The following is a 25,858-nucleotide window of genomic DNA, read 5'->3' on the forward strand; positions in this document are numbered from 1 at the left end:
GTGTACAATGCAAGTCATACAAAAAGAAAGACATGAAAGTGTAGCAGAGAGACGCGTCCGCCACACAAATGTGTATAAAACCTACTGAGGATTTATGTTATAAAACTAGAAATGAGGGTTTAGAATAACCCACGCCGGGAACAATTTCCTCCTGCTGTTTGGATCTCTTGACGGTAATAAACCGTGAAATCAAAATATCAGCCAAGGGACGCTTCCTCCTTCAACATGATGAAGTGGCGGCGGCGCCCCGGCGCGCGGCACATCCATATTCTACACAGAGGTGCTTTTCTTGGATCAATGTTGTTTTATTGCAGATAAATGACTTGCAAACATCATTAGGTTTTAATAGAGTCACCTGAAGCTTGAACGTTTTATTTGCCTAAAGAAATACATTGTAACCAAAATACATTGTAACCAAAATACATTGTAACCAAAATACATTGTAACCAAAATACATTGTAACCAAAATACATTGTAACCAAAATACATTGTAACCAAAATACATTGTAACCAAAATACATTGTAACCATAGGTGGCACCGTACATAAAAACAAAGGGGCAGATCCACATACCTACGCTGCGCCCGGCGCAGATGTAAGATACGCTACGCCGCTGTAACTTACTTGGCTTTGGTTTGAATCCTCAACGAATTCACGCCGTAAGTTACAGCGGCGTAGTGTATCTCTCGCGGCGTAAGGGCGCGGAATTCAAATTGGGCGGCTAGGGGGCGTGTTTCATTTAAATGAAGCGTGTCCCCGCGCCGAACGAACTGCGCATGCCCTGTCCGTCAAAACTTCCAGGGTGCATTGCTCCAAATGACGTCGCAAGGACGTCATTGTTTTCGTCGTGTACGTAAATGACGTCCAGCCCCATTCACGGACTACTTACGCCAACGACGTAAAATTTTAAAAATTATACGCGGGAACGACGTCCATACTTAACATTGAGTACGCCACCAGTACGCAGCTTTAACTATACGCCGGAAAAAGCCGCACGGAAACGACGTAAAAAAATGCGACGGAGGCTTCGACGTGCGTGGATCGTCGGAAATAGCTAATTTGCATACTCGACGCGGATTACGACGGGAAAGCCACCTAGCGGACGTTGATAAATTGCATCTAAGATCCGAAGGCGTACGAAGACGTACGCTGTCGGATCTAACCCAGATGCCGTCGTATCTTGTTTTGAGGATTCAAAACAAAGATACGACGCAGGAAATTCGAAAGTACGCCGGCGTATCAGTAGATACGCCGGCGTACTTTCTTTGTGGATCTAACCTTTAGGCCGAGTACTCACGAGCAGACATGTCCGATGAAACCGGTCCGCGGACCGTTTTCATCGGACATGTCTGCCCGGGGACTTCTGCTCGATGGCTGTACACACCATCGAACAGAAGTCCGCACGTAAACAATACGCGGGGCGTGTCCGCGGTGTCGCCGCGTCGATGACGCGGTGTCGCCGCGACAATGACGCGGCGACGTGGGCGGCCTGCCTTTAAAATGCTTCCACGCATGCGTCGAAGTCATTCGACGCATGCGAGGGATGGCGGGCGGCCGGACATGTACGGTAGGTCTGTACAGACGACCGTACATGTCGGGGGGACAGGTTTCCAGCGGACTGTTTTAAAGCAAGTCTAGGAAACAGCTGTCCGCTGGAAACCTGTCCGATCCGCCCGAAAATGGTCCGCTCGGGCCAACACACGGCCAAACATGTCTGCTGAAACTGGTCTGCGGACCAGTTTCAGCAGACATGTTTGGTCGTGAGTACGGGGCCTTAGTGTCATAAAGATCCACATTTATAGTGATAGAGACCTTGGCGGGGGGTCAAGGGGGGCCCAAATACACGGCCAGGAACCCAGTGCTGGAGAGAAACGCACTAATGAGATGGAAACGTACGTGGAGCGCGCCATTCTCATCATTAAACGTCATTTTGATGTAATATTATTCATTAGAGGCACCAAGTCCATTATCCTGGAAATGACATTAAAGTGGAAGTAAACCCTCCTATCGTTTCCAGCCAAGGAAGCCGCCATCTTGGCCTATGTTTAATCTACAACAGCCATGATGTTTCACGTAGGCATGTGCAAAAGGGAAAATTTCGTTTCGTTTCGTTTCGTTTTAATTCGTTATTTAATTAATTTCGTTAAGTTAGGTTCGTTACATGTGTTAAATTTGTTTTCGGAACTCGTTCGTTTTCGACCGAATTTCGAAAAATCCGGTCGAATTCGAAAGTATTTCGACCGGATTCGACAACAAATAGTCTCTTTTCGAATATAATTTCGAAATTCGATCGAAATTCGAAAAAAAAAAAAAAAATATTCGAATTCCAAATCGAAAACCCGCGGACGAAATTCGATCGGAATCGAAAAAAAAATATATATATATTTTTTTTTTTTTTATTCCAAATCGAAAACCCGCGGACGAAATTCGATCGGAATTCGAAAAAAAAAAAATTTGAATTCCGATCGAATTTCGTCCGCGGGTTTTCGATTCGGAATCGAAAACGTTCGTTCGGATTCGGTAAATTCATTAATATTGCAATTCGGGAATTCGTATGCATCCGAATGTCCGAATAATGAAAAATTCGTCCGAATTTCGATTCGGAACGAAACGAAATGCACATGCCTAGTTTCACGTGTGATCGGTTATGACACCAGCCATTGGATGGTTTGACAGTTTGGTTGAGAGCACAACCAGTAGGAGTTTTACATTTCTGACACATGCCGGAGAGGTAACTATTTTATGGATGGGTTTACTTCCGCTTTAACTTCAGTCCCGGACCGTTATGCAGCTAAAGGACCGGGACACTTTTTGCGGTTTGGATTGACGTCCTTTTTTTCCCCCCACAAATAGAAAGCCAGATTCACAAAAGAGATACGATGGCGTATCTCCTGATACGCCATCGTATCTCTGAGATACGATTGTCGTATGTATGCGCCTGATTCATAGAATCAGTTACGCATAGATAGCCCTAAGATCCGACAGTGTTACACTGTGTTACACCGTCGGATCTTAGGCTGCAATTCTAGGCCGGCCGCTAGGTGGCGATTCCATTGCGGTCGGCGTAGAATATGCAAATGACTAGTTACGGCGATCCACGAACGTCCTCGATACCCGTCAATCTAAATTTACGTCGTTTCCGTAGAGATGCGTCGCGTAAAACTAAGCATGCCCTCTAGGTGGTCTAACCCATGTTAAGTATGGCCGTCGTTCCCGCGTCGAATTTTTAAATTTCACGTCGTTTGCGTAAGTCGTCCGTGAATGGCGCTGGACGCCATTTACTTTAACGTCGAAACCAATGACGTCCTTGCGACGTCATTTAGCGCAATGCACGTCGGGATTTTTTTTGATGGACGGAGCATGCGCAGTACGCTCGGCGCGGGAACGCGCCTAATTTAAATGGTGCATGCCCCATTTGAATTAGGCGGGCTTGCGCCGAGCGGATTTACGTTACACCGCCGCAAGTTTACAGGTAAGTGCTTTGTGGATCAGGCACTTACGCTGTAAACCTGCGGCGGTGTAACGTAAATGGGATACGTTACGCTGCCACTGCGCAACGTAATTCTACCTGAATCTGGCCCAGAGCTTTCTTTTGGTGGAATTTGGTCACCTCTGCGTTTTTTATTATTTGCACCAAAAACCAAAATAGAGCGACAATTTTGAAAAAAAAAAGCAATATTTTTTACTTTTTACAATAATAAATATCCCCCCAAAAAAATAAATGTCTTCGTCAATTTAGGCCGATACGTATTCTGCTACATATTTTTGGTAAAAAAAAAAAAAAAATCGCAATAAGTGTATATTGATTGGTTTGCGCAAACGTTTTGCGTCTACAAAATAGGGGATAGAATTATGGCATTCTTATTAATATTTTTTTTACTACTAATGGCGGCGATCTGCGATTTTTATTGTAACTGCGACATTATTTTTTTTTTATGGCGGACACTTTTGACACCATTTTGGGACTTATACAGCGATGAGTGCTATAAAAAATGCACTGTTACTGTGAAAATGACACTGGCAGTGAAGGGGTTAACCTGTAGTGGGCGCTGTAGGCGTTAAGTGTGCCCTAAGGGAGTGATTCTTACTGTAGGGGGGGGGGGCGTGGCTGGGCATGTGACGTCACTGATCGTCGTTCCCTATGACAGGAAACAGACGATCAGTGACAAGCCACGGAGAAGAACGTTTGTTTACACTCAACTCTCCCCGTTCTTCAGCTCGGTGACACCGGCGGCGATCGGGTCCGCGGGTCCCGTGGGCGCGGTCACAGAGCTTCGGGCCGGGTCGCGAGCGTGCCTGCGGCGGTGTGCTCGCGAACCAGGGCTGGGTTCTTAAAGGGGACGTACGTGTACGCCCTTGTGCCCAGCCGTGCCGCTCTGTCGACGCATATCGTCATGCGGCGGTCCACAAGCGGTTAAAGATATTTTCTGTAGAGGAAAAAATGATACAATTCGGTTATGTTAGTAATGCCAAAAACTGGCGTCCTTTTTTCCCCACAAATAGAGCTTTCTTTTGGTGGTATTTGATCACCTCTGCGGTTTTTATTTTTTTGCGTTTTAAACAAAAAAAGAGCGACAATTTTGAAAAAAAAATATATATATATTTTGACTTTTTGCTATAATAAATATCCCCCCAAAAAACAAATTTCTTCCTCAGTTTAGGCCGTAATGGATTCTTCTACATATTTTTGGTAAAAAAATAATAAAAAATAATAAAAATCACAATAATTGTATTTTGATTGGTTTGCACAGAGTCATAGGGACAGATCCACAAAGATCTGCATCGGCGCAGCGTATCTAAGATAAGCTACGCCGCCGTAACTTCCCTGGCATAGGTTTGAATCCTTAACGAATTTGCGCCGTAAGTTACGTCGGCGTCGTGTATTTCTTGCGGCGTAAGGGCGCGGAATTCAAATGCGGCGAGTAGGGGGCGTGTTTCATTTAAATGAAGCGCGTCCCCGCGCCGAACGAACTGCGCATGCCCCGTCCGTTCAAAACTCCCAGGGTGCATTGCTCCAAATAACTTGTTTTCGTCGTGAACGTAAATGCCGTCCAGCCCCATTCACGGACGACTTACGCAAACGACGTAAAAATTTAAAAATTAGACGCGGGAACGACGGCCATACTTAACATTGAGTACGCCACCAGATAGCAGCTTTAACTATACGCCGGAAAAAGCCGAACGGAAACGACGTAAAAGAATGCGACGGCCGCTCGTACGTTCGTGGATCGTCGGAAAAAGCTAATTTGCATACTCGACGCGGATTACGACGTGAACGCCACCCAGCGGCCGCCGGAAAATTGCATCTTAGATCCGCCGGCGAACTAAGGCCTACGACTGTCGGATCTAACCCTAATGCCGTCGTATCTTTGTTTTGAGGATTCAAAACAAAGATACGACGCGGGAATTTTGAAATTACGCCGGCGTATCAGTAGATACGCCGGCGTAATTTCTTTGTGGATCTGGCCCATAGCGTCTACAATCTATGGGATAGACTTATGGGATTTTTTATAATAATTTTTTTTTTAACGAGTAATGGCGGTGATCAGCAATTATTGGCGAGACTGCGACATTTTGGCGGGACACATCGGACACTTTTACACTTTTCTGGGATCAGTGACATTTATACAGCGATCAGAGTTATAAAAGCGCACTGATTACTGTGTAAATGTCACTGGCAGGGAAGGGGTTAACGCTAGGGGGCAATCGGTCATCCATTATCCTGGAAATAACATTAACCTCTTCAGCCCCGGAAGGATTTACCCCCCCTTAATGACCGGTAATTTTTTTTGCGATTCTGCACTGCGTCGCTTTAAGTGACAATTGCGCGGTCGTGCCACGTGGCTCCCAAACAAAATGTAAGTCCTTTCTTTCCCACAAATAGAGATTTCTTTTGGTGGTATTTGATCACCTCTGCGGTTTTTATTGTCTGAAGACGAATTAACCGTGCTCAAATTGGGCCTCAGTTTTTTGTCCTAATTCAAATCTTGACAAGTATGAGGTAATCAAAGACCTCTATTTGGTTACGCGAAAATTGTATAAAGATCCGACGGATCGTATAAATTTATTTTTGATCCCGATAAGAGGAGACAAAGAGAGGAAAAAGAATTGTCCGAAAAAATCAAAAAATACTCTATGAAAGAATTTAGAGCCCTTAGAGATCTCATTCTCCTTCTGGATGAGAATGAGACCTCTAACCCGACACCCAGAGAAGAACCAGTCCAAGTATATAACAAGAAAGCTCAAAAGTTTAAAAAGAAGTCTGATCACTTCCCAGACTTAAATACTCACCCCCAGATAGCGGCTTTCCTAATGGCCACGGTCAGAGAGATTAAGAAGCTGCCTTCAATATCCTTACCCCCCAACTTGCCCAAACATCTTCAAAATGCACTTAAAAGTCTACAGACACGAACGGATACAATTATTAAGTCCTCCGATAAAGGAGGCAACATTGTCTTGCAGACTTGTGGTCAATACGAGAAAATGTGCTATGACATTTTGGACAATAGGGAGTGGTATAAATTGATTGATCAGGATTTGATCAATCAGTTTAAACTAGAATTTAAAATGTTGATCTATTCGGCTTTTTCAGATGCCTTGATTGACAAACCAACTTACGAGTTTCTCAATATACCTTTTCCAAGGGAACGCATCTTTTATTCCATCCCAAAGATCCATAAAAATAAACAAATTCCTCCAGGGCGCCCTATAATCTCGGGCATTGGTTCTATTACAGAAAACGCGAGTCGATTCGTTGACTTTTTCCTTATGCCACATGTAATTAGCCTCCCCTCGTATGTTAAGGATACAATTGACCTATTGAGGAAATTAGATGGACTTACTATTCCTCAAAATGCCATATTTGTCACAATTGATGTGGAGGCACTCTACTCCAGCATTCCACATGACAAAGGCCTCAAGATAGTGGAATCGTTCCTTATGGAAATTGACCACAGGGAATGGAAATTCCAAAGACTTGTCATTTCCTTTTTATCCTACATACTAAGACACAACTATTTTTCCTTTCACGGCTCCCACTACCTCCAGGTACAAGGAGTGGCCATGGGCACCTGTTGTGCTCCGGCCTATGCCAACTTGTACCTGGGGGGGTGGGAGCGTGAGATCTTTGCTAATGAAGCCTATCAACAATATCTATGCCAGCTGGCCTGCTGGTATAGATATATTGATGATGTCTTTGTTATCTGGACAGGCACGCCACAGCTACCGGAGGAATTCCTGAATGCATTAAACATCAACCAGTTTAATCTCAAATTTACTTATAATTGGGATCTGAACGCCATATCCTTCCTTGACGTGTTAGTCTTTAGGGATCTACACGACAATGTTAGTACAAAATTATTTAGAAAGGACACTGCAGGGAATACCCTCCTGCATGCGGATAGTGCGCACCCCAAAACACTGGTGCACAGTATCCCCTATGCACAATACCTCCGATTACGGAGGAACTGTACCTTTGACGTTGATTTTAAAAATCAAGCGAGGGAATTGCGTAACAGATTGCTTCAGCGTGGCTATACTAAAACTCTGTTAAGAAAAGCCTACAACCAAGCCCTTAAGAAAGATAGAACATCATTGCTTTACCCACCTCCCAAACAAGATGACAAACTATTAACAACCAAATTCATTACCAAGTTTGCTGCTCAGCATGGGGCATTGCGCAACTGCCTGGAGCGACATTGGCATATCCTCTCTGAGGATCCAATTTTGGGGAAATATGTTAGACATGTACCAGAAATGGTTTTTCGTAGATGTCCCTCCCTGGGCAGCAAACTGACAGCCAGCGAGTACAAACCCAGGCTTTCCTCTGTGGGTACTGTCAGAGGTCTTACTAAATGTGGGCAGTGCTCATATTGTCCGTGGGTATTGGAGGGAACCAAATTCAAGCTGCCCAATGAGGAAATCTTTAAACCCCCTTTTCAGGCATCATGTAACACCAGAGGCGTAGTCTACTTGATGCTATGCAATTGTGGAGCTTTTTATGTCGGTAAGACATTCAGAGAATTTAAAAGACGACTATATGATCACATATATTATTCGCAATTTGCCAAAATGATAACCCCTGTGAGCAGACATCTAGGTTTATATCATAAATTTGATGTATCTCAGGTCAGATTTATAGTCCTAGATGTAATCCCTGAGGACCCCAGAGGGGGAAACTGGAATCAGCGCATACTCCAAAAGGAAACGTTCTGGATAGAACGTCTGGGGGCCACTGTGTCCCCAGGTATTAATGAAATGCATTCCTATAAATGTTTTCTGTGAGGCCAGTGCCAGAGATACCGCAGGATGGGTGTCCTGGCAGTTGCCCCCCTTTTTTTCAAGCATAATGTCTTCCATTGGAGTTTGAATAATACATTTGTTTGTCTATTTATGAGTAAATTTGTTGTGAAATGTCTCTGTCATCTTAGCACTAAAAATTTCCTATCCTATTTTCTTTTCCTTTTTTCTTTTCTTTTATCCCCCTCCTCTTTTGCCCCCTTTTCCCCCTCTCCTCTTCCCTCAAAGGAGACTTTTCCGATCTCCTTTGTCCTATTTAGTGCTTTGTACATTTCAGGTTTTCCAACTTCAATTTACAGCATGTTCTAAAAATCTTTTTTTGGGATTCAATACCCCGACATATATTGCTTTAGATTTGACCGCCATATATGGGAATTCTACACAGTATCCACATCTGTTTTATACAAATAACTTTGTACTGTTGATTAATATACTATTTAATCTGTCACTGAATTGACACATATATGTACATGTGTGTTTTAATGTCCAGTGCTTTCAGAGGAAAAAAAATTACCTTAGAAAACAAGTTTATCTTGTTTTTGATGTAATTAAATATTATATTTACTTTAAGACGTAACTTTTTCATTCCTATGTTGGAATGATTTTGAAAATGCCTATTTTTACATGACATTTAAGTTCACTTTGAGGAGCGTAGTATGGAGGCCGGCCTCAAGGGGGAGCCCCTATTTGGTTTTCCCACGGCAGCACCGCTGATATCAGGACCTATTCTTAACCTAGTGGCCACCCAAGCCACTAGCTGAGCCTCCACCTGTCCATAGGACTAGTGGTTGGCTCTGTGCATAGTGGCACCACGGGCCGCCCCGTCCATCGAGCGGCCCGTTTAGGTCACATCCGTTCCACAGCGCTCTGGAGCTGTTTTCCTACAACTCCCAGAAGCGCTAGCGCCTCGCGGCGCATGCGCGATGGGCCTATCTCGGCTGGTGCGCATGACGTCAGACGGCTGTCTGACGCACAGCGCTCGGGGGTCCTTATATAACGAGGCAGCATATGCTTCACTCAGTGTGGAGCTGAGCTGCAGTTACAATCGCTGCTGCGGCGGCCAGGATATCTAGGTCCTCTAGCACTCTTTACACACTGGTAAGCAATTCTTGTTCTTGGCCCAATTACCTGTTTTTTAGAGCCCTAATAGTTCAGGTTTATCCTTAAACTTTTGATCCGTCTCTTTGTAGATTGGCTCCGGTAACGCTGCTGTTGTATGCCTTTGTTCTACTCCAGCAGCCTTAAGTGTTTACAATCTTTTCCAGGTAAAACTTTAGTTTATTCGTTTTATCCATTTTGGTTTTGATTTTGGTTTTGGCCCGGGTGTCTCTCCCTCCCCCTGTTCTCTAAGCTCCTGCTGGTGCTGCTAGCTTGGTGTTTAATTAACACCATGACACAATATAATCTATATGCAGTATTATACATTTTTATCACTAGCATTCTGGCTCAGGGGGACTTTTTCTGCCCTTATTTTAAAGACCTTTTTTCTACCCCCTTTTTTCCATAAAAAGGAATCAGCTTTTCTGATACAAGATATTAGCTGGGTGATTTTATTATTTAAAATTCAATTCCATCCTAATTACTTAAACCAAATTATCTAATATAATACCTTTTTGGGCCTTTTTAGCTTTTTAGCTTTTCTTGTTTTGCATATCTCTATGCACAAGATGTTTTGCCAGTGCGTATCATTATTATGAGTATTATTTTGGGTATCTTTTCCTTTCCTTACAGTACCAGTGGTCCCCCCTAGGTTAATCCAGGATTGGTCCGACGGGTGCCATTGGTGCTTGCCGTGTGGGAACCCATACTCGTGTTCTGACCCGGCTGGGTCATTCAGGAGGTGGACTCCTCCGCAGGGCGGTGCCTCTGTACATAATGCTCCTCATTTGAACTATTAACCATTTTATATGGTGAGTAAACTTTACGTGGAATACGGTATGTCCTGTCCAGATTCCTCGGTCTTGGACATTCAGTGTTCTGGTCTAACACGTTGTTAATTGGTTTAGTTTTTGATATATTTATTTCTTATGTTGCAGTTCCAAGCTCCCGATGAAGCGGAATTAATCCGTGAAACTAGTAGAGCACTTCCTGGAACATTATACACGGTTAAAGGGTTGAACAAAGAGTGGACCAACGTGCAAATTGAAGGCCTTCAGAGTTTCGTACCAAGAGAATCACTCAGCACGGCCCACTACTTTTGATTCTTAATACCCCATACTGTGTTTTAAATATTAATTTATTATTATTTTTTGGATTTGTATTTATTTTCTATGTACTATTAAAATAATTTTTGTATTTTTATATATAAGTGCCTACAAAGTCCATTTCTTTATTCCCCCCTCTCTTCAATACAATCAGGATGTGGCACCATGTTATTTAAGGATGTTTGATTGCCATCCAAGGGCACATGCAATCAATTTTTTCAAATTAAGTGACAATTGCGCGGTCGTGCCACGTGGCTCCCAAACAAAATGTAAGTCCTTTCTTTCCCACAAATAGAGATTTCTTTTGGTGGTATTTGATCACCTCTGCGGTTTTTATTTTTTGCGCTATTAACAAACAAAGAGCGACGATTTTGAAAAAAAAAACACAATGGGCCAGATCCACGAAACGTACAGCTTTTTTTTGTATCCTTTAAAGAATTTGCGCCGTAAGTTACGGCAGCATGGTGTAACTTTGGCAGCGTAAGGGCGCGCAATTCAAATGGATGAGATGGGGGCGTGTTTTGTGTAAATACGTCTTGACCCAACGTAAATTACCTTTTTTTTTTAACTGCGCATGCGCCGTCCGTGGGGGGTATCCCAGTGCGCATGCTCAAAATTAACCCGCAACAAGCCAATGCTTACGACGCAAACGTCATTCTAAGCAAAGCCCTATTCGCAAACGACTTACGCAAACAACGTAAAATTTTCAAATTTCCATACTTAACATAGGATACGCCTCATAGAGCAGGGGTAACTATACGCCGAAAAAAGCCTCACGGAAACGACGTAAAAAAATGCGCCGGCCGGACGTACGTTTGTGGATTCGCGTATCTAGCTAATTTGCATACTCGACGCGGAAATCGACGGAAACGCCACCTAGCGGCCAGCGTAAAAATGCACCTTAGATCCGACGGCACGGGAAGCTGTAATTCACTGTAGCAGTATCCTGAGCTTTTACAGCGATGGCGCGGCGCGGCCGCCAGGGCCGCCATCAGGAATTATGGGGCCCCTTACACAGCTTCAGGCATGGGCCCCGTGGAGCAGAGAACCGGGGGGGGGGGGGTGCTGCCGCGAATTGAGAAGCGAGACCTCTGAGCCCTTTAATAAATATATATATATAAAATTATTATTTTTTATAAAAAAAAGGGGGGTTGTCCTGGGGACCTCTGGGCCCTTTAATAATAATTTTTATATAAAAATTTAATAAAATAAAATGATTTTTTTTTAGATAGGCTTTCCACATCCCACTGTTATCTTATCATGGAATATAAGTGCCCAAAATAGGACATCCAGAGTGCCGCTTAAGGACCGCCGCACGATCATTTATGTCGACAGAACGGCACGGCTGGGAAAATAGGCATACAGGTACGTCCCCTTTAATTTGCCGCCATGTGGCACGTGACTCGATGTCCGCCGGTGTCCCGCGATCGGAGCTGAAGAACGGGGAGGTGTCAGCGTAAACACAACATCTCCCCGTTCTTCCTAGTGACAGGTTACCGATCGTCTGATCCCTGTCATCGGGAGCAGCGATCAGTGACGTGTCACTCGTAGCCACGCCCCCTAACTGTTAGAATCGCTCCCTAGGACACACTTAACCACGTCAGCGCCCCCTCGTGGTTAACCCCCTTCCCTGCCAGTGTCATTATCACAGTAATCAGTGCATTTTTATAGCACTGATCACTGTAAAAATGTGAATGGTCCCAAAATGGTGTCAAAGGTGTCCGATGTGTCCGCCGCAATATCGCAGTCATGATAAAAATCGCTGATCGCCGCCATTACTAGTAAAAAAAAAATATTAATAAAAATGCCATAAAAATATCCCCTATTTTGTAAACGCTATAACTTTTGCGCAAACCAATCGATAAACGCTTATTGCGATTTTTTTTTTTTACCAAAAATAAGTAGAAGAATACGTATCGGCCTAAACTGAGGAAAAAAAAATTCATATATTTTTGGGGGATATTTATTATAGAAAAAAGTAAAAAATATTGCATTTTTTTTTTTCAAAATTCTCGCTCTATTTTTGTTTATAGCGCAAAAAATAAAAACCGCAGAGGTGATCAAATACCACCAAAAGAAAGCTCTATTTGTGGGGGGAAAAAGGACGTCAATTTTGTTTGGGAGCCACGTCGCACGACCGCGCAATTGTCAGTTAAAGCGACGCAGTGCCGAATCACAAAAAGTGGCTCCGGTCTTTGGGCAGCCAAATGGTTAACCTTCCTTATATGTTGGCAGTGAGTTCCCACACTCATTAATTCAATGTACAGCCGTGAAGTAGAATCACGAGAGAGGGGGGGGGGGGGTGGCAATTAATATTTGCAGGTTGGTCCCTGGAGATGAACTGTCACATGTGTAATAATAGGGAAACGCGATGAATCATTATTTCCTATTAGGACGGCGGCGAGGACGCACACAGAGCGTGATGTGCGGCGCGGATCGCATATAAACACGGATAAGGCGGCACTCCGGCAGTCACTTATATTCTATGATGGGATGATAGCGTGATATAGAAGCGCGGCCGGCGCTGGCGGTGTGCTCCGGGTGTCTATGTATTCATTTTGTACCATTAACAATGAATTGATATAATAAAGCGCCAAATAGTCACGCGGAATGTTATTTATCGTGGCCGCATTGGAGCCGCCGATGGAGAAATGTCACATTTCCTTATTATTACGGCTCACTAATACATAAGAGCGCTCCTCAGTCTGGGAGAAGGATGGTTTTACCTTAACCCCCCCAATACCGGGCACTTTCACCCTCCACCTTCTTCCCCTCCAATACCGGGCACTTTAACCCCCTTCCTGCCCTCGCCCCAATACCGGACACTTTCACTCCCATCCTGCCTTTCCCCCTAATACCGGGCACTTTCACCCCCTTCCTGCCCCCCCCCCAATACCGGGCACTTTCACCCTCTTCCTGCCCCTCAATACTGGGCACTTTCACCCTCTTCCTGCCCCCACAATACCGGGCACTTTCACCCCCTTCCTGCCCACCCCAATACGGCACTTTCATCCCCTTCCTGCCCTCCCCCCCCAATACCGGGCACTTTAACTCCCTTCCTGCCCCCCAAAACCAGACACTTTCACCCCACTCCTGCCCTCCCCCCATACCGGGCACTTTCACCCCCTTCCCCCTCCCCCAATACTGGGCACTTTCACCCCCTTCCTGCCCTCCCCTTCCAATACCGGGCACTTTCACCCCCTTCCTGCCCTCCCCCAATACCGGACACTTTCACTCCCATCCTGCCTTTCCCCCTAATACCGGGCACTTTCACCCCCTTCCTGCCCCCCCCCCAATACCGGGCACTTTCACCCTCTTCCTGCCCCTCAATACTGGGCACTTTCACCCTCTTCCTGCCCCCACAATACCGGGCACTTTCACCCCCTTCCTGCCCTCCCCCTTCCCAATACCGGGCACTTTCACCCCCTTCCTGCCCACCCCAATACGGGCACTTTCATCCCCTTCCTGCCCTCCCCCCCCAATACCGGGCACTTTAACTCCCTTCCTGCCCCCCAAAACCAGGCACTTTCACCCCACTCCTGCCCTCCCCCCATACCGGGCACTTTCACCCCCTTCCCCCTCCCCCAATACTGGGCACTTTCACCCCCTTCCTGCCCTCCCCTTCCAATACCGGGCACTTTCACCCCCTTCCTGCCCTCCCTCACCCCAATACCGGGCACTTTCACCCCCTTCCTGCCCTCTCCCCCAATACCAGACACTTTCCCCCCCTTCCTGCCCCCCCAATACCAGACACTTTCACCCTCTTCCTGCCTTCCCCCCAATACCAGACACTTTCACCCTCTTCCTGCCCCCACAATACCGGGCACTTTCACCACCTTCCTGCCCTCCCCTTCCCAATACCGGGCACTTTCACCCCCTTCCTGCCCATCCCAATACGGGCACTTTCACTCCCTTCCTGCCCCCCAAAACCAGGCACTTTCACCCCACTCATGCCCTCCCCCCATACCGGGCACTTTCACCACCTTCCCCCTCCCCCAATACCAGGCACTTTCACCCCCTTCCTGCCCTCCCTCACCCCAATACCGGGCACTTTCACCCCCTTCCTGCCCTCCCTTCCCCAATACCAGGCATTTTCACCCCCTTCCTGCCCTCTCCCCCCAATACAGGGCACTTTCACCCCTTCCCCCCCAATACCAGGTACTTTCACCCCCTTCCTCCCAATACTGGGCACTTTCACCATCTTCCTGCCCTCCCCCCAATACCGGGCACTTTCACCCTCTTCCTGCCCTCCCCCCAATACCGGGCACTTTCACCCTCTTCCTGCCCTCCCCCCAATACCAGGTACTTTCACCCCCTTCCTCCCAATACTGGGCACTTTCACCATCTTCCTGCCCTCCCCCCAATACCGGGCACTTTCACCCTCTTCCTGCCCTCCCCCCAATACCGGGCACTTTCACCCTCTTCCTGCCCTCCCCCCAATACCAGGTACTTTCACCCCCTTCCTCCCAATACTGGGCACTTTCATCATCTTCCTGCCCTCCCCCCAATACCGGGCACTTTCACCCCCTTCCTGCCCTCCCCCCAATACCGGGCACTTTCACCCCCTTCCTATTATAAATCATTTTTGAATTTTCCAATGTAAATAGATGAAGCCATTGACACATTTTATATTAAAGTAAATAAATTGTAATAAAAAGTAATTTGCAGCGGAGGGACGGAGGGAATGTTCTGGATTTAGAGAGGAAACTGCAAATCTCCAAAATCTCCCTCCGGAGCCGAAATTTGTTTTATCCGAGAGAAATAGAATTCCATTGGCACTTCACCGGTCCAATCAATCGGAGAAGGAAAATCTGGAAGAATTATCCGGCGACAAGAAGAATGAAGTCATTCCCGCTTTACACATCGGCGAGATAACAAACTGCGTTCTTCCACGTCTTCTATCCATCAAGGTGATCGACGGCGAGGAAACAACACCGTTCTTCTGTAACGCCAGAGAAATACAATGGCCCAGATTCTCGTAGATGGGCGTAAAACTGCGGCAGCGTAACGTATGTCATTTACGTTACGCCGCCGCAAGTTTTACAGGCAAGTGCTTTATTCACAAAGCACTTGCCTGTAAAGTTGCGGCGGCGTAGCGTAAATCACCCGGCGGAAGCCCGCCTAATTCAAATGAGCCGGGGAGGGGGCGTAGAGCATTTAAATTAGGCGCGTTCCCGCGCCGAACGTACTGCGCATGCGCCGTCCCTAAAATTTCCCGACGTGCATTGCGCTAAATGACGTCGCAAGGACGTCATTGGTTTCAACGTGAACGTAAATGGCGTCCAGCCCCATTCACGGACGACTTACGCAAACAACGTAAAATTTTCAAATTTTGACGCGGGAACGACGGCCATACTTAACATTGGTTGCCCCTCATATACCCAGGGGCAACTTTACGTTGGGACAAGCCTAACGTAAACGTCGTAACTTCACTGCGTCGACCGCACGTACGTTCGGGAATTCGCGTATTTTGCTAATTTGCATACACGACGGGGAAAACGACGGAGGCGGCACCTAGCGGCGAAAAAAAAAATTGCATTTAAGATCCGACAGCGTAAGAGTCTTATGTCTGTCGGATCTAATGCTTATCTATGCGTAACTGATTCTAAGAAACAGGCGCATAGATACGACGGGCCGGATTAGGACTTACGACGGCGTACATTGCGTTGCCCCGTCGTAAGCCCTTTCAGAATCTGGGCCAATGTATCCATTCTACTAGTAATCACCATTGGGATCGATTCCTACACGATATTACCAAAAGTATTGGGACGCCGGCCTTTACACGCACATGAACTTTTATGGCGTCCCAGTCTCACGCCGCGTAACCACACAACCGTTTTTCAGGTTCTAAAAAATGAAGTTGCTTTTTTTAATGTCATTAAAAACGATGGTTTGCGGGCTCCAGAGCAATTTTCACGATTTAAAAAAATGGCCATTAAAAATTTCGAACATGCTCTATTTTTTCACGCCGTTTTTAACGCTGTCGTCTTTAACCCCTTCCATACCGGCGGGGGGGGCACTTATACATCTTCCCGCCCAGACCAATGTTCAGCTTTCAGCGCTGTTGCACTTTGAATGATAATAGTAAAAAATATTGCTTTTTTTTTTTAAATCGTCGCTCTATTTTTGTTTATAGCGCAAAAAAATAAAAACCGCAAAGGTCATCAAATACCATCAAAAGAAATCTCTATTTGTGGGGAAAAAAGGACGCCAATTTTGTTTGGGAGCCACGTCGCACGACCGCGCAATTGTCAGTTAAAGCGACGCAGTGCCGAATCGCAAAAAGGGGCCCGGTCATTTGGCAGCCAAATGGTCCGTGGCTGAAGTGGTTAAGGTCCCTCAACCTACCTTCCTAGCCGGGGTTTTTTTTTCCTCAAACAATAGGTACTGGATCTCAACCATGACCCCCCCCCAAAACCCCTCCCCCTACACACACCCTCCAAATCGCATCAAATAGTGGGTGTGGTCAGTCAAATTTCACGAACAGTAGGAGGGTCTTAAAGGGGCATTAAATACCAGGATTGCATTACACAAGGGCCCAGATTCAGGTAGAATCGCGCAATATTTGCGTGGGCAAAGAGCAAAAATTTTTCTCTGCGCCCACGCAAATATTGCGCTTTGCCCGTGATTCACGGAGCAGTAAATTGCGCGGGCGATATGCTAAATAGCCCTGCGTAAGGGCGCCTAATGTAAATGATCCCGCCGGGGGCGGGAATCATTTAAATTAGGCGCGCTCCCGCGCCGAGCGAACAGCGCATGCTCCGTCGGGAAACTTTCCAGACGTGCATTGCGGCAAATGACGTCGCAAGGACGTCATTTGCTTCTAAGTGAACGTGAATGGCGTCCAGCGCCATTCACGGTTCACTTACGTAAACGACGTGAAATTTAAATTTCACGAGCGGGAAGCGCAGCTATACTTTAGCATTGGCTGCCCCTGCTATTAGCAGGAGCAACCTTGCGCTAAAGTCGCCGTACGGAAACTCCGTACCTTGCGTGCGCAGGGCCCGCGCAACTTTTGTGAATCGGTGGTAGTATGCAATTTGCATACTATACGCCGATCACAATGGCCGCGCCCCCTAGCGGCCAACGCAAGAATGCAGCCTGGGATGTGAAGGCATAAGGAGGCTTATGTCTGTCACATCCTAGGCTGCAGTCTGTGTAACGAGGTTCCTGAATCAGGAGCACTCGTTACACCGGAGCAAGTAAGCCCTTGCGCCGCGCAACCTAAATTAAATTTTTTAGGTGCAAATTTCAGTATTTAGGCCACAAACAAGTACACTAGGCAACCTGCGGGCATTTACGGGCGGCGAAAAAAAGAGCCAGTTTTTAAGGACTGCCTGGAAAATACAGGCGATTGGCAACACTGTCTGAGCCAGAGCCAGAGGGACACAATAAGCGGTGGGACCGCATGACAGGATGGGACAGTCAGTTACTGTAACAGTGAAGTTTGGTCCCATTTAACAAAAGGGGGGTGGCCTTGGGGGGTTGGAGGTAGTTTCCCAGCATGTGGGGAAAAAAACGCGCAAGTGTAAACAATAAATTAAACTAAACATTCAATAAGAGGCTGCAGCTGGCGTGCGATACACAAAATGACATAAAGAATAGGAACAAAGCCGCGCCATAAACAGTAAACTATAGTGATTGCCAGAAGTGTGTATGTGTCAATGTCCATAAAAGGGTTAACAAACACAGGACACCCTTGAATCAAAACCAGTCCATATAGTGAGGTTGATACCCAGCTGTTAACACAGGTCTCAAAGTAGGAGATTTCTTCAAACAGATTCCAAGATAAACTTCACACCACCAAAGTGACTGGATACATGAATTTAGTGAACCCTTCACCGATAATGAGAGGCCGCTTACCAGAGGGCAAGCACAAATGAGCAGATGGATATAGCCCAGCCGCGGCCTTTGGTATTCACAGGATCACTCAGGGACAGATATCAGGAACCACTCATAAGGTATCACCATCCAATACATCCGGTAAGAGAGTAAGGAAAAATGCACCATAGCGTAACTCCGTATCAAAAGGGCCTTTAATAAAACATAAGATGTACTTACAAAACATAGAAGTAAAAACAGCATTTGTTTAAATCGAACACAGCCGGCCGGCATACAAGGAGCCCTCCTCCTCTGCGTGGTGACGTCACTGCGCGTCCTCCCAGACGCGTTTCGTCATCAACAGGACGTTTTCAACCCCCATTGAAAATGTCCTGTTGATGACGAAACACGTCTGGGAGGACGCGCAGTGATGTCACCACGCAGAGGAGGAGGGCTCCTTGTCCCTTTAATAAAAAAAAAATTACATATATAAAAAAAAAAAAAAGGGGGGTTGCCATCCGAGGCCCTGGGGACCTCTGGTCCCTTTAATAAAAATAAAAAAATAAAAAAAAAGGGCCCAGAGGTCCCCAGGGCCACGGATGACAACCCCCCTTTTTAAAAAAAAAACATATTAAAAAAAATTATGTATTTTTTATATATGGTTTTTTTTATTATTATTATTATTTTTTTGTAAGGGGCCCAGAGGTCCCCAGGGCCTCGGATGGCAACCCCCCTTTTTTTTATTTTTATAATTTTTTTTATATATGTAATTTTTTTTTTTATTAAAGGGACCAGAGGTCCCTGGGCCTCAGATGGCAACCCCCCCTTTTTTTATATTTTATAAAAAATGTTTTCTTCTTTTATATATATATATATATATATATATTTTCTTTTTATTAAAGGGCCCAGAGGTCCCCAGGGCCCCGGATGACAACCCCCCTTTTTAAAAAAAAAACATATTAAAAAAAAATTATATATTTTTTATATATGTTTTTTTATTATTATTATTATTATTATTATTATTATTATTATTATTTTGTAAGGGGCCCAGAGGTCCCCAGGGCCTCAGATGGCAACCCCCCTTTTTTTATGTTTTATAAAAAATGTTTTCTTCTTTTTATATATTTTTTTCTTTCTTTTTATTCTTTTTTCATTTTAATAAACGGCACAGAGGTCCCCAGGGCCCCGGATGACAACCCCCCTTTAAAAAATATATATATATATATATATATATATATATATTAAAAAAAAAATTATATATTTTTTATATGTTTTTTCTTATTATTATTTTTTTTTATTTTTATATATATTTTTTTATATATATATGTCATTTTTTGTTATTATTAAAGGGACCAGAGGTCCCCAGGGCCTCAGATGGAAACCCCCCTTTTTTTAATGTTTTATAAAAAATGTTTTCTTCTTTTTTTATATATTTTTTTTCTTTTTTTTTTCTTTTTATTAAAGGGCCCAGAGGTCCCCAGGGCCCCGGATGACAACCCCCCTTTTTAAAAAAAAAATAAATTATATATTTTTTATATATGTTTTTTTTATTTATTATTATTATTTTTTGTAAGGGGCCCAGAGGTCCCCAGGGCAAACCTCCCCCCAATTTGTGGCACCCCCCCCTGCTTCTCAATTCGCGGCAGCCCCCCGCTTCTCAATTTGAGGCGGCAGAACCCCCCCCCCCCCAGTTCTCTGCTCCAGGGGGCCCATGCCTGAAGCTGTGTAAGGGGCCCCATCATTCCTGATGGCGGCCCTGCCCACACACGATCGGTTCGTCCAATGAAAACGGTCCATCGGTCTGTTTTCGATCGTGTGTACAGGGCCTAACTCTACCAACGTGTGACATTTGAATGACCTTCCTATGTAAGGTAATAAAAAGGTTGTGCCCACTTTTGGTATAACTCTCGTATAAAGTAACTTTATCCAACCCTAAAACTTCCACCGCACTTCGGAATAAATGCATTTGTCATTTTTAAATGCCGATATAAAGAATAAGTATTGCTTGAAAATCAAGGCACTTGTGGGCATAACCAACCAAAGCAGGAAAAGAGATCATATATAATATATATATACACTGAGCCCATATATACTGCTAATATAAAACCAACGCTGCGCGTTCTGCGCCTCTATCGCCCGTTTCCCGCCTCCTTCTAACATCAACAACAATTGTCAGTAGTGATTGCGGACTGTAAAGCCGCGTATGCGTAACGTCGTATTATGCTAATAGTCCCTTTTCATTGAGACTATAAAATAGGGTTTTGCTTTACAACTGCAGTAAATTTCGCTGACCGTCCGAACAGTAAAATCATCCGAGTGATGGGAATTTGCGTCCCCGTTGTATAAATCAAGCAGGTGGGAGGGGAGATCACAGCCGTGGGCATCACTTCCGACTTTGGGCAGTTTATGGGCTTCCTAGGAAGGCCGCGTCTATGTTGTAAAATACAAAACTTGAGTTGTCCCGCTGCCGGGGAACTTGCCGGGCGCGTTTAATCTGAAACCAGCCGTATCATCGAGGAATTTAATTCCTCCCTTTTAATTTTTTTTCCATTGATTGACAGCTGGGTCGTCCATAAAACAAAACTCAACTGCCCAGTGAATCCAGCGCTGTCTAAGTTACGCTGACGTTCTGTCTCAGCACTCTGGGTGACGGTTGTCACCTGTCCGGGATTCGCCCGGACAGTCCACGTTTTAAATCGTGTGTCCGGGTTTGCGCCGGAGGGACCTTAGATTGTAAGCTTCTTGAGTGCAGGGACTTATGTGGATGCACAAAATATACCGTATATACTCGAGTATAAGACGACCCGAATACAAGCCGAGGCACCTAATTTTACCACAAAAAAATGGGAAAACGTATTGACTCGAGTATAAGCCTAGGGTGTCCATCTGCATGCCTCACTGTGCCTCACTTTGCCTCACTGTGTCCATGTGCATGCCTTACTGTGCCCATGCCTCACTGTGCCCATGCCTCACTGTGCCCATGCCTCACTATGCCCATGCCTCACTGTGCCCATGCCTCACTGTGTCCATGCCTCACTGTGCCCATGTGCATGCCTCACTTTGCCCATGTTCATGTGCATGCCTCACTGTGCCCATGTGCATGCCTCACTCTGCCCATGTCTCACTGTGTCCATGCCTCACTGTGCCCATGCCTCACTGTGCCCATGCCTCACTGTGTCCATGCCTCACTGTGCCCATGACTAGACTGACGTTTAACATGGGAGTCCATGGAAGGGGTGCCTGGGTTTGAAAAATCGGTGCTCCCCGGCCGTAGGTCCCCCAGACAGCAAACTTTGCGCACTTGTAGTCGAGAAATGCGATTATATGTGTGCCAAGTTCCAGGTCCAGAGGACCTACACCGAAGAAATGACCATTTAACATGGGAGTCTATGGAAGGGGTGCCCAGGTTTGAAAAATCGGTGCTCCCCAGCCATAGGTCCCCCGGACAACAAACTTTGCACACTTGTAGAGGAAGAGAGGGGCTACATGTGTGCCAAGTTTGTGCCTGGCCGGTACCAGATCCCCAAAGTCTGGGAGATCAGGCGCAAAAAGGTGACTCGAGTATAAGCCGAGGGGGGCCTTTTTTTAGCACAAAAAAATGTGCTGAAAAACTCGGCTTATACTCGAGTATATACGGTACATCAGCCATAACAGTGTGACCACCAACCATAACATACTAACCATCAATCTATTACTGGGTAGGTCCCCCTTTTACCGCCAAAACAGCCCTGACCTATCGAGGCATGGATACCACTAGACCTTTCTTTGGCTGGATTTTTATTACCTTGTTCAATAATAAATGAAGATCCACAAATTAAGCTAAACGTGGCAGCATTCTGTGCATCTGTACATCAGCTTGTACTGTATTGTCCTAGGGTGACCTCACTGGGCCTCCATAGAGTCAGAGTAAGGCAATGCAGAAGTTATGATTAAGGCCTAACCAGGTGAAACGCGTAACTTCATTGGCCAGAATTGTATTGCCTTGTTAAATAATAAGTGAGGTTCCACAAACATGTCAGCATTCTGTACATCTGCACATCATCTTGTACTGTATTGTCCTAGGGTGACCTCACTGGGCCTCCATAGAGTCAGAGTAAGGCAATGCAGAAGTTATGATTAAGGCCTAACCAGGTGAAACGTGTAACTTCATTGGCCAGAATTGTATTGCCTTGTTAAATAATAAGTGAGGTTCCACAAACATGTCAGCATTCTGTACATCTGCACATCATCTTGTACTGTATTGTCCTAGGGTGACCTCACTGGGCCTCCATAGAGTCAGAGTAAGGCAGTGCAGAAGTTATGATTAAGGCCTAACCAGGTGAAACGCGTAACTTCATTGGCCAGAATTGTATTGCCTTGTTAAATAATAAGTGAGGTTCCACAAACATGTCAGCATTCTGTACATCTGCACATCATCTTGTACTGTATTGTCCTAGGGTGACCTCACTGGGCCTCCATAGAGTCAGAGTAAGGCAGTGCAGAACTTAGGATTAAGGCTGAAACTCAAAAGCTTTCTTGCCTGAATTTTTATCACCTTGTTTGATAATAAATGGAGATCCACAAATCAAGCTAAACATAGCAGCATGCTGTGCATCAGCACATCAGCTTGTATTGCATTTACCTAGAATGGACTCACTGGGCCTCCATAGAGTCAGAGTAAGGCAATGCAGAAGTTATGATTAAGGACTAACCAGGTGAAACACGTAACTTCCTTGGCTGGATTATTATTGCTTTGTCTAAAATTAAATGAAGCTCCACAAAACAAGCTAAACATGCCAGCAGTTTGTGCATCGGCACCTCAGCTTGTACTGTATTATACTAAGGTGACCATAAGGCATGGCATGAGTTATGATTAAGGCCTAATCAGGTGAAACGCGTAACTTCCTTTGCTGTATTTTTATTGCCTCATTCAATAAGATCCACAAACCAAGCTAAATATGCTGGCTTTCTGTACCTGTATCGGCACATCAGCTTGTACTGTATTGCCCTAGGGTGACCTCACTGAGCTTCCATAGAGTCAGAGTAAGGCAGTGCAGTTGTTATGATTAAGGCCTAACCAGGTAAAATGTGTAACTTCCTTGGCCAGAATTTTATTGCCTTGTTAAATAATAAATTAAGTTCCAAAAAATCAAGCTAAACATGCTGGCATTCTGTGCATCGGCACATCAGCTTGCACTGTAATATCCTAGGGTATGTCATGAGTTATGATTAAGGCCCAATCAGGTGAAATGCGTAAACTTCCTTGGCTGGATTTTTATTGCCTTGTTCAATAACATCCACAAATCAAGCCAAACATGTCGGCATTCTGTGCATTGGCACATCAGCTTGTACTGTATCGCCCTAGGGTGACCTCACTGGGCCTCCATAGAGTCAGAGTAAGGCAGTTCAGTAGTTATGATTAAGGCCTAACCAGGTGAAATGTGTAACTTCCTTGGCCAGAATTTTATTTCCCTGTTAAATAATAAATTTAAGTTCCATAAATCAAGCTAAACATATCGGCAGTTTGTGCGTCGGCACATCAGCTTGTATTGCATTATCCTAGGGTGACCACAAGGCATGGCAGGAGTTATGATTAGGGCCTAATCAGGTGAAACACGTAAACTTCCTTGCCTGGATTTTTATTGCCTCGTTCAATAAGATCCACAAATCAAGCTAAACATGCCGGCATTCTGTACATCGGAACATCAGCTTGTACTGTATCGCCCTAGGGTGACCTCACTGGGCATCCATGGAGTCACAGTAAGGCAGTGCAGTAGTTATGATTAAGGCCTAACCAGGTGAAATGCGTACCTTCCTTGGATTTTTATTACCTTGTTCAATAATAAATGAAGATTCACACATCAAATTAAACAGAGCAGCATTCTGTGAATCAGCACATTAGCTTGTATTGCATTGCCCTAGGATGACCACACTGGTCTCCATAGAGTCAGAGTAAGGCAGTGCAGAAGTTAAGATTAAGGGCCAACCAGGAAAAACGCGTAACTTCCTTATAAATGAAGCTCCACAAAACAAGCTAAACATGCATCAGCACATCAGCTTGTACTGTATTATCCTAAGGCATGGCATGAGTTATGATTAAGGCCTAATCAGGTGAAACACGTAAACTTCCTTGGCTGTATTTTTATTGCCTCGTTCAATAAGATCCACAAATCAAGCTAAACATGCCGGCATTCTGTACATCGGCACATCAGCTTGTACTGTATTGACCTAGAATGACCTCACTGGGCCTCCACAGAGCCAGAGTAAGGCAGTGCAGTAGTTATGATTAAGGCCTAACCAGGTGAAACGTGTAACTTCCTTGGTCAGAATTGTATTGCCTTGTATACAAATAAATGAAGTTCCATAAATCAAGCTAAACATGCCGGCATTCTGTGCATCGGCCAGGGCTGTCTTATGAGAGGGCACACCTGGGCACTGCCCAGGGGCCCCAGCTGCATGGGGGGCCCCTGCACTTTCCCCAAACCAGCTGGTCTTTAAGCCCACGCTGTCTCGAAATAGGGGGCCCAATGATGCCACTGAGAGTTCTGGATACACAGGGGAGGCAGGCTGGCACCAGTTTGCTGTGCAGAAGGATACCTATTATTTCACAGCCAGCAAGGAGGGGCAGGGCCGGAGCGCCAGTGATGCTCTGACCCCTCCCCATGCATCTTGAAAGCTTGGGATTTGAAAGCTGTAGGAGCTGGAGTGGGAGCTGCTGATTCGGCAGCACTGAGAGCCCACCTGTGGAAGTAGCATTGTGGATGGTGTCATGGTGAGTCCGGCACTGTTTGCACCGAAAGGCTTGGAATGCCCAGAGGGATGCTCCCTCCTCTGTCTGCTTGATTGGTATAGGTGAGTGCAGTGCTGGAGGTGGGCACAGGGCCAAAGGTTTACATGCACTGCATCTCCACTGGAAAAGGGGGTACTACATGGATGCAGGCCCGTCTCTACAAGGCTCGCTACAAGGCAGGCAAACCAAGCAATTGCTTGGGGCCCCGAATTGGCCTGGGGCCCCAAGCCTATATGCTGCAGCCGCCTGAGCGCTCTATAGAGAGCCTGCAGCACGGCTGCCTTGAGTCGTCACTTCCCCTTCTCTGTAGCGTGGCCGAGCTCCTCTTCCTTCCTCTCATCAGTCCGGACTCCGGCCGGGTACCACGCGGTACAGGAGATTCAGTTTCCTGTTCCCGGCCGGACTGACAGGAAGTGCACACTGAGTGCTCACTTCCTTTCAGTCCGGCTGGGAACAGTAAACTGAATCTCCTGCCGCGTGGTACGGACCCGGTAGGGAGGGGGCTTAAAAAGAACATAGGGAGGGAGGGGGCCCGGGAGGGAGTAAAAAGAACATGGGGGGGTTTGCGTGCGTGCGGGGGGGGGGTTGGGGGGTCCTCTATGTCCATTTTGCTTGGAGCCCCCAAATTCCTTCAAACGGCCATGCATGGATGGAATATTGGTGCTGGGTGTTTCATGGGTGTATGGGGGAAAACAATGCTGAGGGGGGGGGGGGATCTGGGGTGTATAGGGGGTAGCAATGCTTGGGATAGCTTGGGTGGCTATAGT

The sequence above is a fragment of the Rana temporaria genome, chromosome 3, assembly GCF_905171775.1.
Source record: "Rana temporaria chromosome 3, aRanTem1.1, whole genome shotgun sequence".
In the NCBI taxonomy this organism is placed as follows: Eukaryota; Metazoa; Chordata; class Amphibia; order Anura; family Ranidae; genus Rana; species Rana temporaria.